This window comes from Etheostoma spectabile, unplaced genomic scaffold, assembly GCF_008692095.1.
Source record: "Etheostoma spectabile isolate EspeVRDwgs_2016 unplaced genomic scaffold, UIUC_Espe_1.0 scaffold00018528, whole genome shotgun sequence".
In the NCBI taxonomy this organism is placed as follows: Eukaryota; Metazoa; Chordata; class Actinopteri; order Perciformes; family Percidae; genus Etheostoma; species Etheostoma spectabile.
In genome coordinates, this window is record NW_022604307.1 from 342,358 (window position 1) to 357,808 (window position 15,451).

At 41.6% G+C, this 15,451-nt stretch overlaps 1 long non-coding RNA gene across 1 annotated transcript; it reads left to right on the forward strand.

Annotated features, from left to right (window-relative positions):
- The first annotated feature begins 3,543 nt into the window (after positions 1–3,543).
- Positions 3,544–7,085, forward strand: LOC116680983 (uncharacterized). Its single transcript, XR_004329939.1, has 3 exons — positions 3,544–3,912; positions 6,474–6,723; positions 7,003–7,085. It is a non-coding gene; the product is annotated as an uncharacterized LOC116680983 (long non-coding RNA).
- Positions 7,086–15,451: the final 8,366 nt, after the last annotated feature.

Here is a 15,451-nt window from a genome sequence, read left to right on the forward strand (position 1 = left end):
ATCCCAACCGGTCGTCAGACACCGCCTCCCAAGAGCCTGGGTCGACCGAGGTTTCTGCCTAAAAGGAAGTTTTTCCTCGCCACTGTCGCACCATGCTTGCTCTGGGAGAAAAAACTGGAACTGTTGGGTCCTTGTGGAATCTGGAGTGTGGTCTAGACCTGCTCTATCTGTAAAGTGTCTTGAGATAACTCTTGTTGTGATTTGATACTATAATAATTGAATTGAATTCAATTCAATAAAATTTGAAATTCGTACTAAACGCTACGCTGGTTATTATGTTATCCCTTAAGGGTGTATTACACATTCAAGCTGAAATAAATGTGGCGATATGCTGCTCTATACACGCTAAAAGTAGTGAATATTTACATGGAGTCTGGTGGAGATATGCTGCTCTGTACACGCTAAAAGTAGTGATTATTTACATGGAGTCTGGTGGAGATATGCTGCTCTATACACGCTAAAAGTAGTGATTATTTACATGGAGTCTGGTGGAGATATGCTGCTCTATACATGCTAAAAGTAGTGATTATTTACATGGAGTCTGGTGGAGATATGCTGCTCTATACACGCTAAAAGTAGTGATTATTTACATGGAGTCTGGTGGGTTTGGTGATGGTGGTTTCAGGGCTGTTTCATGTTAAACTAAAAGGATCTTACGTTTTATTTAAAAGGTCTATCTCTGTAGGGATCCATCCCATAATGTTGTCAGACACTTAGAATAATAATCTGAGTCTGTCAGAGACAACAACACAACCTTTAGTGGACAGGAACTTTACCTTTTAATTAGGAGTTGAAACCCAGACACAACAGGAAGAATACATCCATCAAATAATCAGCATGTGGCCTTGTTTTATTGAACTCATTTTGCATTAAGTTGTTCCACATTCCCCGACATTTAAAACAAGTCGATCATTGACGTTATTCTACAAGTCAGATGAATAAATCAGCCGACCCAACTCCCTACGGACTGAGCTACTGCCACCTCTAGTAGTTATACCTTTGACTTTGAGACTTTAATTATGACTTTTTGAGGACAAATAACATGAGGAGAGTGTGTGTGATGGTGAACAGACTGAACTTTGATTTCAGCAGCTGATCTTCAGTCAGTGTTTCTGTCCACAGGAGAGACTCTCAGTCCTGCAGAGGACACAGAGACACTGAGGAACCAGACCAGACCATAAACCCAGGATAGAGAGGCTGAGTGAATGTGGTGTTGAAGGTGTGGAGGTGGATCAGTGAGTCAGAGGAGACTGTGTAGAAGGACAGAGAGCCAGCAGGAACGTCCACATACACTGCTACTCTGTTAGAGACAGAGCAGGAAGTGAGGGCTGTTGTTCTGGTATTGTGCCAGACAGCGTAACCATCTTCATCAGAGCAGAACAGACTCCAGGAATGATCCTTACATCCAAACACACAGTCTCTACTGTCTCCTTTCCTTCTGATTCCTCTGTAACTCACTGATATATCAACCTCTCCTCTCCTCTCGACCTCCCAGTAACAGCGACCAGTCAGACCATCTCTACACAGCAGCTGAGGCCAGATGTCAAATCTGTCTGGATGATCAGGATATGACTGATCCTCCTTCACATTTGTCACCTTCCTGTTGTTGTCAGACAGTTTGAGGTCTCTGTGTACTGAGTTTCATCAGATGATGGAGTTCTACTATCTGTCCACTAGATGGAGCTAACTGACCATCTAATGAGCTTAAGATCAGCAACTTGTACAGCAGCAGGTATCTCTCCAAGTGGCCTCCGTGTCACATATTACTTTGATACTTAAAGTACATTTAGCTGTTAATATTTACTACTTAGTACTTTTTTTTCCACTGCTTGACATTTACCTTTACATTCACCGCTCCCTCCTCTTGGGTGAGGAGAATATCCAAATTAAAACAATAAAAGCATCTTTCTCCTGACTGCAGCTCGCAAATCGACACAGCAAAAGCAGCGTGTTAGAAATTAATTAATATCTATCATATTTGTCGACGGGTCTCTGGAGCACAGGCGGCGTCCCACCTGTGTGCCTCATGTTGCAGTGGATTGTGGGATACGCTTCATGCTGGAAGCTTTATGTTCTAGCTGAAAGAAATAACGGGATGCATGGGATTACCCATAGACTGTATAGATATTGATTATATTATTAATATTAACGGTCTATGGGACTACCCCCTTTCTGGTTTACATGTCCCTGACTCTGCTGAATTATTTTAGGCCCGGTGGGGACAAAATGTGCCCCCCCCCCCTTAAAGTGATCAATGAAGCTTCACCAATAGACCATATATTATAATCCTCCAATAGAAGTGTTTGAACTCTGCTGGCCGGCTCCATTGCACGCGTAACGTAAGAGGAGCTGATGTTCAACACTACGCTTCACCAGAATCACCAAACTGGCGACAGCGGCCAGAGAGCAGCGGGGGGGTGCGTATTAGAGGGTTGGCGCTGCTATCACATCTCGGGCTTCGGTGCTGCCGGGTAGACCTGACCGGACTCCAGACCAACCAAAGATAGAGATCTACTACTGGGGTTTACAGCTGAGTTAACCACACAGGCCGATTAGAGCCAGAACTTAACTATTTGGTCTACAAGCGGACAAACACGACAGTCTGTGTTTTTCACAAGGTGTGTGCGGCCCTTTCACACAGAAATGGATCCTAAAGTGTCTGCATTTCTTTTACATTAAATTACCGATATACAGGAAACAACTTCATGACTGTCAGTGATCACTGGTTCACTTATTTTGGTCTTGCCAGTACACCCAGAAACTTTGGAGCAGGTTATCACATTTTATTGCTGATCATATTTACCCTCATTTTACATTACACTGGGAAAATGTATTGTTTGGATTCACTCAACATAATGGAAAGCTTTATTCTGAGTATTACACAATAAATCTAATTATTATTTTAACCAAATTGTATCTGCATAAATCGAAGGTTTTGAAAAAGAAGCCAAGCTTTTTTGAGCTGGCTCTTAATCTTAAACAATACATTGCCTCCATTTCCACCTGTACGAACAAGAAAGCTGTCAGATCATATGACCTCTGTAAGCTTTACACAATATTTGTATGAAGTGTTTTGCTTTTTTTTTTTTTTCTTTAGTAACCCCCTGGCTCTTTTAGAACATAGACTTCTGAGATGTACAGGAGATGGTTCTTTCTACTGTATGTCCATATTGTTCAATAAAATTTGAATAAAAAAAAAAAAGAGGGTTTTATACACTCTCAGCTTTCATGTAGTCCCACCATGTTTTGATCAGAACATGCAGGGCCTCACAAAGCAGTTCAGTCTTGTAAGTTTGAATTGATATGCACTATAGGGACTCATTTTGACATAAGATACAGTTTTAACAATAAAACAACACGTAGCCTATAAAAAAACAAAAAAAAACTGCTGAACAGCTTTGTTTTCATAAATCACATGTGTGAACGTGCTGGCTCTGGGAGGCGGGGCTTAGCTCTGTTATTCATGAGGACTGGCTCCCATTGGATGTTCCTATCACGCTTTGAAAAGGGAACGTGATTGGCTACAACTGGCCTGATTGGCGTGTTGATAGCCAATGAGAGCTGTTTCTAAGATGGCCGCTCAGAGAGATGACGCAGCGTATTGGCGCTCCACAGTGGGAGCGCTTGCTGGACGTCGGGGGCTGTCCCGGGGTGAAAACTAAACAGAAAAAGGCGGGGATAGTTTGATTGTGTAGGCAGCAACATGAAGAAAACAAACATACCCAGCAACACGGTGCAGGGCGAGGAGACGGAACGAGGTCGGCACGTGAAGTTAGCAGCTAGTTAGCACGGACTCTACAGGACAATACTCCCAACCTGGATGAATTCTTTACATCTGGGGACACTTCCGGACTACAGGAATATTAATAAACCAGGAAAGGACGGGCGGTGAAGGTTTAGGAGCGCCTACAGGTAGGGAAGCGACATCATTTTCTCCTTTTCTTCTTCTTTTCTTCAGTAGCATGAGCACTAAGATAGTAGGCTCGTTCGAGATGAGCCAGGTCTGCGCAGAACCGATCACCGGCGATCGGCGCCCGTTGCATGCCGGTTAGATTTGTGTTGTTTTTTTTTTTTTAAATATACCACACATGATTTTTTTTTTTATGTTTTTTTTTTTGGAGTTTTATCCCTTTATTGGAGAGGACAGACAAAGATGTGAAAGGGGGAGAGAGAGGGGGAGAGACATGCAGCAAAGGACCACAGGCCGGATTTGAACCCGGGCCCACTGCATCGAGGAGCAAGCCTCTGTATATGGGCACCCGCTCTACCCACTGAGCTATCTGGGTGCCCCCGGTTAGATTTGTGTCCGACTTGATCCCGACTTGCTCTGACGTCATGCACACGTGGGCAACGGAAATCTCACGAGAGCAAGGCGGCCGCAGTTCTGAGACGCAGGCGGCGCAGTTGCTTTTCACCGACTGCAAGAGCCAGGCGGACCCAGAGCATGCTGGGAAACGCCGGCTTCTCAGCTGATTTAACACCTGATTGGTTACAACATGATGACGTTTTATATAAACTTTTATTGTTTTGAATCGGAGCGATTTTAATTGCTATTTGTCTGATTTAAAGACTTATTCTGTCCAGAACACATGTTGTGTGACTGATAGTTACGTTTAGAAGTCAAAGAGACTAAATCAGCACTTTGCCAGCTACTCTGTCATAACTAAAACAATTGGAGACTGTGTACCAGCTGGTATGTGGGTCTGATTATATTTTATTAAATCGGAATCGCACCACAGTGTTTTTGTCACTTCCTGTCCAGCCTGAAGGCGGCTGGAATCGGCTGGAAACTGTCCGACTTTACCGCAGCTTTTTGTCACCGCCCCCCGCTGCTGCCGCCTGCTCTCGTCCACTTTACAGGCGAGGCGCAGTTCATCATTTATGCCGAACGAGCCTAATAATAGGCTCGTTCGAGATGAACTGCGCCTCGCGCCCCTGCGCCTCGGTGGACTGTATTGCTGAGCTAACGCTCACATCGGATTATGTACAACTTGTTAAGATCATACATCTAACTAAAATCGTCTACAATGGGACGGAAGTTTAACACAAACAACAGTATACTACAACACATGTAACGTTAGCTTAGAACTTATTTGCCAATATGGTTAAACTGCCGCTGTTAGCTAGCTAAGGTTGGCTTGCTAGCACGTCAAATTACGGTACTAATAAACGTTATAATTCGTGGTACAAAAATTATTATCTACTGTAAAATTAACCAAGTATACATTTACAAGTGGCTTATATGTATAGCAAAAAGACTCACGTTCAACTTTGTATTGCTCCGTCGGTCTCGCTATCGCGTCTTCGGCCGCCACTATCAAAAGTTTTTCAACGGTTGTTAGCTCCGCCCCTTCCGCTACGTAGCCAAGATGGCGACCGTTGAGTGTGGAAAGTGTCCATCCATCTACACTTAACTTTGTGACCGGTTTGAGTGCACCATCCGGGTATTTTAAGTGCACTGCATTTGACCGCACTTTGACAATGTGAACGCACTATGTACTCAAATAGTTAGTATTTAGTACAGAAGTGCGCGATTTGAGACACAGCCCCAGACACAGGCTAATTACTGCTAACCAACGTGCTAGTTAACATTAACATAGACACAGGCTAATTACTGCTAACTAACATGCTAGTTAACATTAACATAGACACAGGCTAATTACTGCTAGCTAACATGCTAGTTAACATTAACATAGGCACAGGCTAATTACTGCTAACCAACGTGCTAGTTAACATTAACATAGACACAGGCTAATACTGCTAACTAACATGCTAGTAACATTAACATAGACACAGGCTAATTACTGCTAACTAACATGCTAGTTAACATTAACATAGGCACAGGCTAATTACTGCTAACTAACATGTTAGTTAACATAGGGTTGTGTGTGTGATTCTGGGTGCTGGTGCTTCCATTCCCTGGTAATGAGTTATTTTGTGGTTTTTAACGTATCCTGACAGGATTGTTAATGTTAAAATGTTGTTTAACTCTAAAGGGGAGTTCCTCCTAAAAGTTCTACAGAGTATAGTAAGGAATGTATTATAAGTTGAACTATTATCCCAGGTGTATGATGGTTCATATTTTGACTTGAAGTCGTTTGAATATTATTTACAGCCAAGAGGATTTGATTTCCATGATGACATTAGTATAATGGAGGAGTTTTGGAGGTAGAAAGAAGAGATACATATTATTATTATTGAAACGGTTCAGTAAGGGTGATATTTATTTTGGTAAGGACGAGACTATTTCTGGGAATTGAGTGTGGAAGATTTTGCCCACTGAAAAATGGGGAGTAAAGAAAATGGTGTTACGGTTTTTAAATTGAAGTGAAACATGTTTTCACGAGGGGAATGTTGTTGTTGAGGACTGTTTTATGCTTTTGTGTTTGGGAGAATTTGTAATGAACAGAGATTTGGAGACGAGGACGGCGGTTCGTTCTCTCACTCACTGACTCCGTGATTCTGCTTTCCAGGGTTTCGCCTATGAGAGTTAAGTAGTGAACCCCAATTAAGAAAAATCATTTGTTACCCCGGTTACTCGATTTGAAACCACCGCCTTGGGGCAGACGTCAAGCTGGCAACCGGAGCAGGAAAGGAGGAGGAAGAGGAGGAGTTTGCAGCAGTGAAGGAGGAAGAGGAGGAGTATGTGGTGGAGAAGGTTTTGGAGCGCAGAGTGGTGAAGGGAAGAGTAGAGTTTCTGCTGAAATGGAAGGGGTTCTCAGAGTAAGTATGAGTCTATAATATTAATAATTGGTGATCTTGGTCCTGAGATACATAAAATATTACATATTGCAAGTAAGTGTCAGCATGGTATCATCCCCTCAGAGTTGAAGGTTTGGTATTTTGACACTATGTTGCAGACCCACAAATAACCTTACAAGATGGAAATAGATAACCTTAGAAATAGAAAAAATTATAATAGGAATGCTAATTAGCGTGAGAATGGATTGTCTAAAAACAAAGTGTGAGGAGATGTTCTTCTTTCTGCACTCACCTTTCCAGTGAGGATAACACATGGGAGCCACAAGACAACCTGGACCTGGACCTTATCACCGAGTACATGCAGACACACAAGGAGACGGAGGAGAAGAAGAAGGAGGGCAAGAGGAAAGGTGTTTTGGAGGAGGAGGAGGTGAGTGAAGGAAAGAGGTAGGGCTGCACAATTAATCAAATTTTAATCGCAATCACGAGTTTGGCTTCCCACGAGCGATTTTTTTTTTTTTTTTTTTTTATCATTTCATAGAACGCTCCGGGATTTTTTTTGCAAAGCCCATCTACCGCTACTACATGATCAGTTGTTCCCTGCACCCCGTGCAGCTTAGTTTCTAGATGGAGACAGTCACAGAGGACAGAGTAGCGTGAGGAAAACTCCACAGATAGCAGTCGGTTATACGTTGGTCTCGAGGTTTACCAGTTTACCAATTTACCAGTAAACGCAACATTTTGTCCCGTCTGTGTTGTTTTTCAGACAACAGCAGTGAGAAGTGCTAGTCGGTGCTAGTAGCGTCTGTTAGCTGTTAGCTCCTCTTGGACGCACCGGTGCTAATTTTCTCACATCCGCTGCAATGCTGTTTATGTGGATATGGTTTTTAATTTTGCGTTGCATGACCCATTTCTTCTGTAGAGCCGTGCCTGTGTTGGATCTCTCTTCTACTCTCTCTCTCCTCTTACTCCGCCCCCGGCCACACAGCGGCCGCCGGTCCCAACTTCTGACATTTGTCTTGTTACCGCCTGGCTCAAGGCCGCCAACAAAAAGGCCACACAGATATTCAATTCAATTTTATTTATAAAGTGCAAAATCACAACAACAGTTTTCTCATTGTGCTTTTCATCAAGAGCAGGTCTAGACCGGACTCTGGGATGTTATTTATCTCCCAGGTCTATCCATAAAGAGCAGGGACCTGTTGCACAAAACTAGGATAAGGGATTAAGCCGGGATATTCAAGTTGTCCTGGTTGAATTTGGCTTTGACTCGGTTGCACGAAACCAGATTAAATTAAACCCAGCCAAGTAACCATGGAGATTTATTTTTTGTGGCTAGCCTGGTCCAGAGCAGGCTAATAGCCAGGCTAAGATTAATCCTGGAGTCTCATGTGTCAAATCAGCTGCCACCTGATCCGAAATAAACGTGTTTAACAGTTATTTCGTTGTCTTCTGCATGGGTTCTGCTTTATTTTTATTAACATGCATTGGCTACTTATCACTATTGTTGTCGCGAGTTTTATTTAAACCCTACTACAGTTGTTTAGATGGTTAGAAATGGTTGCACTGGCATCCTGATGCGGAGTGGGACTTTTCCCGGTGGGACGGTACTGTGTCGAGGCTGCCTGGTGTGCGGCCGCTGCCCAGTGGCTGCTGGTCGGTGGCCGCTGCCTGCCTGCAGACCTGCGAGTCGCATCACTGTCCACTCTCTCTGTAAAAGTAGAGATGCGTAGCGCAGCGTCCGTGGTCTCAGCTTCAAGTTTATACAGGACGCGCTCCGAAGATGAAGTGTGACGATATTAATGTAGCGATATTACCAGATGATATTAATGGCAGATTGGTCAGAGACCGATACATTCATGATTCATTTTCTTATTGCTTATCCTTCTCTAATAAAGGACAGTTTATGTTACTCCTTAATATGTAGGCCTAATGTTTTTTATATAGCGTACATTGGTTTCATAACCTTCTCAATTAGTCTCACATCCCTGGACCAATAACGTGGCCTAGATACAGGACGTATGTAGTGTAGTTTACATTCATCACGCTGGGAACACCACAATGGTTCTTAATCTTTTTATTTTGGTGCGGCCACTTGTCAGAAGAATATAAAAACATGAATATTGTTACATATATGCTCACAGCGTGTATTGAAGTCACTTACTTATTTTTCTAGTTGTTGTTTTCTAGGTGTCTGTTCTTTATGAACAATAATTGTACAAAGAATTAGACATAGCTTATAGAGATTTGTGCGTATGGTTGTAAAACATGTTCTCGCGTTGTGAATAAGGGTTTGAAATTAAGGCTGAATCTCATTTCTCCATCTACCTCTACCCTTGGCCCTTACCCCTACCCTCACCCTTGAAACCAAGGGGTAAGTGGTAGGGGTGAAAACATACCCCTATGAAATGAGACACCACTTGGTTACATTACCATACAGTAATGATCACAAACTTCCAAGATGCCGTCTCTTTCTGTCGACTGTGTGGGTTTGGACAACAGTGTCATATGCATTTATATTTTTATAGTTATTTTATGTAGGTCTGTTTGCATTACTATGTGTATACACATGTATCATGTATACATACATATACACCATGTATAGGCAAGGCAAGGCAAGGCAGCTTTATTTGTAGAGCACATTTCAGCAACAGGGCATTCAAAGTGCTTTACACTAAATCAGTTAAGCAGAAAAAACCAAGTAAAACAGTTAAAATCATAAGCATAAAAAACCGGTAAAACACATGAATAGACAGTTTAAAAAAAAAAAATAGACACATAAAACACAAGATAAAAGTTACAGTGCAGCATAAGAAATGAGCATTCATTTAAAGAAAGGCAGCATCAAAAAGAAAGGTCTTCAGCCTTGATTTAAAAGAACTGAGAGTGGCAGCGGATCTACAGGTTTCTGGGAGTTTATTCCAGATATGAGGAGCATAGAAACTGTGTAACACCATGTAACACCATGTATACATGGTGTGTTGTATATCTGGTTCAGTTATCACCGTTTTGAATGTCATTGATGTTTACAAAAACATTTTAACAAAAATCTGTCTTTATTGTCGATAAATAAAACATAACAGGCAAAAACATTACATAAAATGAGGTTACAGAACCATTCTAAGAACTAATAGAACCATAACTAACATGTCACACACATAAAAAGGCACTCATATGTCTAATATAAGTGCCCCACCCCCCCTCCTGTTTCATCAGTGTCCCGTATCAAAACCAACAACAATATACAACTGCATGAACAGGAATTAATAAAAAATTATTACAATAATACAGTACCAATGCAATAATGAATGGGTACAACATGAACATATGATTTAGGAAACTTCTGCATTTTCAGCCCTAAAGTGGATCAGCTGCTGTGTCCTCCTACAGGATGGTATATGTAAAGCACATGTATCATAGACCGTTAATATTTATTTTTGTGTATATATATATATATATATATATATATATATATATATATATATATATATGATGTATACAGTCCATTCAAGGCAGAGAAATGTGGGACTGTTGTGCTAATCAACGTTAACATTAGCGATTAGCGTTAGCATTGCAAACTAGTGATTTTTAAAAGGTTTCCGTTAAGAACATGGTTGCAAGTATATATGTACAGGACTGCATAGACCACCAACAAGACTGTCGTAATTTTCAAATCAATTATTTAAGACTAAAATACTTATTTTATGCGTCTCTCTGGTCGATGCGGCAGCCATTGTTTCCTGTTGCACCATGTCTATCCTACCCCCTCGGTTTGAAGTATGCCCGCGTTCTCCCTAGATTTTTTTCTTTAACTGTCTAGGGCCATGCACCCCTTAGCCCTCGATCGCAAAACGTATTGGGACACCACTAGGTCCAGCGTGAACGCGCAAAAATTAGGGGAAGGGGTAAGGGTAAGACAGAGAAATGAGATTCAGCCTAACCCTTGTATCATTATCCCCCACTCCGGGTCTACCAAAGGAGTCCTCAGCAGACGTCAAGCTGGCGACCGGAGCAGGAAAGGAGGAAGAGCAGGGGCCTGTAGCAGTGAAGGAGGAAGAGGAGGAGGAGGAGCCTGCAGCAGTGAAGGAGGAAGAGGAGGAGTATGTGGTGGAGAAGGTTTTGGACCGCAGAGTGGTGAAGGGAAGAGTAGAGTTTCTGCTGAAATGGAAGGGGTTCTCAGAGTAAGTATGAGTCTAGAATATTAATAATTGGGGTCCGTGGTCCATATATACACACACACACACACACCACATTCTACAGCAAATTGTGGCATTGTACCATACCCTCAAAGTTGAAGGTTTGGTATTTTGACACTAAGGTGCAGACCCGCAAATAAGTTTACAATATGGCAACAGATAAAAGGAATAATCCAAATTAGCAGCTAGGGGAGATGTATTTCCTAAAAAAAAAGTGTGAGGAGATGTTCTTCTGTCTGCACTCTCCTTTCCAGTGGAGAACCACATGGGAGCCACAAGACAACCTGGACCTGGACCTTATCACCGAGTACATGCAGAAACACGAGAGACGGAGGAGAAGAAGAAGAAGGAGGGCAAGAGGAAGGTGTCAGGGAGGAGGAGGTGAGTGAAGGAAAGAGGGTACTCCAGACTGAAGAGTCCCAGAAATCTAATCTCAATATTAATGAATGCACACAGAGGGTTTCACAAATGTCTTTTAGGATTTATGTATTATACCGTAATTCCTCAAAGAAAAGCCGGTAGTCAATTAAACTGCGGCCCTCTGATAGTGGCTGGGGGGGCAACACGGAACAATAAAGGCCGGGGAAAATCAGTGTGGATAATCTCCTCAGTGCATTTCATATAATGTGCAGTCACGTTTATCGTAATGTACATTTCTACCAATTTAACTTAACAGATTCAACAATATATTCACACTTTGTTTTTCTGGATTATGGTTCTCATGTAAAGTATTTCTTGTGACCAAATTTGGATTTTTGATCTAATTAAGAAACAGAGAGTGCCAACCAATCCCCTGAGTCGGAGAGGTTGATGACCCCTACAGATACTAGATCAAGTTCAACTGGGAGTCAAACACTCCCACAAAGAACCGCAACCATGGTAATGCAGCAGTGGAACTTGGACACAGACATGCTGTGAACAATGCTTCTGGTTTTACTTAGCTCGCTCCACCATGGCACCTTACTAACTCAATCTGTCTGTTGATATACAAACGCAGATTGATGGACATACATGTATTTTTTGGGGGGTGTATGAGGTCACCCCCTTTCCCACCAATCATTACATCTTTGTATGCAAACCCTTTACATACAGTTGTGTTCAGAATAACAGCAGTGTTTTTAAAGAAGTGAATACTGCTCAAAATCCTTAGAATAGCTTTTAATTCCATAATACCAATGCATTGGGAACACTGCACATTCATTTCCAAATCAAAACATTACCAACATTGATCAAGTTTGTGTTCTACCTTTACAGGAAGTGAAGAAAAAGGAATATTAGCAGTATTTGCATTTATCTTTACAAACTCAGATGTTTACTGTATATATTGAAAAATGTGTCAGGGTTTAAATCCCTGCACTAATATTTAGTTGCATAACCATTATTTCTGAGAACTGCTTCATATCTGTGTTGCATGGAGTCACCTGTGAACAGGTATTCCAGCCCAGGACCATTTAACTACATCCCATAATCCCTCTGCATTACTGGGTCTGGACTCAGAAACAGCATTTATGATGTCACCCTACAAGTGTTCTCTGGATTGAGGTCCAGGGATTGGGTTGGCCCCTCCATAACATCCATCTGGTTCTTCTGGAACCAAGACTTTGCTCCTTCCTGGTGTGTTGGGTCCTTGTCTTGTTGAAAGACCCGTTTCAAAGGCATTTCCCTTCAGCATAAGGCGACATGACCTCTTCAAGTATTCTGATGTATGAAACTGATCCATGATCCTGGTATGTGATAAACAAGCCCAACACCACAGTATGAGAAACATCCATAACCACCATGCTTTACTGTCTTCACAGTGGACTGGGGCTGGATTTCAGTGCAGGGGGGTCGGAGGACATTTGAAATGATTTTGGCAGAGCAGCTATAATCTTCTGCACTTCTTTATATGTTTTCCCTCTCATGTCAACTTTTAATCAAAGTTCTCTGTTCCTCAGAGCAATGGCTGGAACGAGCCATTTTGCTGAGTATTTCAGTGTGAAATGCACTATAACCAGCATGCACAACATGTGCTTCCTTCCTTCCTTAAATACGTAAATTTATACAGGATATAGATTAATTATTGGCCATAACTGACACCTGTTTCTTCACAGAATCAATCAGATCACTAATTGACCACAACACTGCTATTATTTTCAACATGCTCCTTTCAATTACAGATTCAATTCCACAGAATGAGCAGCATGCATGTCATGACTGTTGGTTTTCTAGGACTCTACAACACTTACTAGTAAATGATATGCCATGTAGAAATATCACTTTTACCAAAAAATATGATTTATGAGTTTAGTGATGCTATTATTTTGAACACAACTGTACATCAAAGCTATTTTTTAAACATCCATGACCACGACATATGCGCCAGTGTTTTTCAGAGGCGTCAGTGATGCTCAGCAGTTTTATTCCAGAGTACAGCAGAAAGCTCTGCTGAGCTTCAGAAATGCTTGAGCAAATGTAGCTTGTGTAGACAATACCACATTACACTACCATATTACTTATTTACACAATACTGCTGGCTATACAAGTTTGATTTAGCAAAAACAACAACCCAAAACAAAAGGTTGAAGGTCAACTGGTGCCCCTCATTGCTAATGCCTATCAGGGACAATGGTTCCAATTTACTTTACTGGAGTAGAGCTGTTCCAGCAACATGAAGACAACACGGTAACCCCTACAGATACCAGTGAAAGCTAAAACTCTGTGGGAAAATGTTACATTTACAACTTTCCCGGCACTAAAATCCCCGATCGTCCCCCATTTGTTACCGGCTGGCTAAAGGTTGGCAACAAAATGGAGGCCACACATAAATTGATCAAAAGTAGTTTATTTATCACAAACTAACCAACACTGTATGTTACATTTCCCATAATGCAACTCCATAATAGTGATGTTGGCAGGTAATTAAGAAAGGTAATGCGTCAGTCAAACAATGTTCCATAGACATGCTCTAAATGTTGTTTCTAGTTTAAGATAGAGCTCTACAGCCTGGCACCTCACTAACTCACTCTCTTGGTTTTTCTGTCTCTTGCTAGAAACGGAGAGGAAGAGGAGTTAAACGTCATTGCTGTCAGCAGTGTGACAAATCCTTCACAACATCAAGATATTTAAAGATTCATCAGAGAGTTCACACTGGAGAGAAACTGTACAGCTGTGATCAATGTGGGGCAGCTTTCACGCTACAGAGTACCCTAAAAACACATCAACGCATTCACACTGGAGAGAAGCCGTACAGCTGTGAACAATGTGGGGAAAATTTTTCTCGTGGTGATGCCCTTAAATCTCACCAGCGCATTCACACTGGAGAGAAGCCGTACAGCTGTGAACAATGTGGGGAAACCTTTTCTCATTATAGTAGCTTTAAATCTCACCAGCGCATTCACACTGGAGAGAAGCCGTACTGGTGTGAACAATGTGGGAAAACCTTTTCTCGTAGTGGTAGCCTTAAAAGACACCAGCGCATTCACACTGGAGAGAAGCCGTACAGCTGTGAGCAATGTGGGAAAACCTTTTCTAATAGTAGTCACCTTAAAAGACACCAGCGCATTCACACTGCCTCGTTGTGAACATGTTTCAGAGCCAAGCTGTTTCCTCCTCCTCATGCCCTGATAGCTGTGTTGTTATATTCTGATCTTCTCTCCACATTGAAGGCTGACCAGCAGTAACTTTATCTTCTGAGCAGCATGTTGTTGGAGCTAAATCCTGCTCCATCTCAGGGTTCAGTCATTTAGTAGTCAAAATCTCAGATGTGGATGTGTGAATCCATTTTATACATAGGATATCCTAGAGACAGTCTGACTCTCTGCTCCTGGACCCCCTGGTCTTATTCACAAAGGGTGGGTCTCTTAGCCACAAGTGGTGTGTGTGTGTGTGTGTGTGTGTGTGTGTGTGTGTGTGTGTGTGTGTGTGTGTGTGTATGCCTTTTCGTTATCTTTCAATTGGAATGTGACTTAAGGTTTACGACCCTCAGTTCAGGAAAAGATCAGTGGGGTGGGGGTGAAAGAGACTGAAACCAGACACAGGCAGCATCCCTATCAATCAATTCTGCTTCTAACACATTTAGGAGAGCTGGATTATAACAAAATATACCAGAATATTTATATCATAAAACAAAAGTATTGCAAAACAACTTAATGCAACAAACAACAAACAACAAACTATTACTTATAACAACAAACTCAATGCATGACCAACATGTCTCATTTATGCTGAAATAACGCTTTACCTTTGTAGCTTGAATGCATAAATGCAAATCACACACAATGTTTAAGCACATATAACATTTAAATCCCAACATGTATGTTATTGTGGATCAGCTGGACTGTTTTCTGCCTGTCCTCAGAACCCTTTACCATTTAGGCACCAGAATCGGTGTCTGAACCCATCCTTTTAAAAATACTTTTTTAAATTTGTGTATTTTAAAAATGAAGGAGCACAAAAAGACAGTCAGCAACATTTAAGAACGGCCTGTTTATTAATATATTTTCCAAATTAAATGTAAAAAAAAAAGTAACATAATTCTCCAGTAAATTGCTGCTACATGACAAAAACAACCA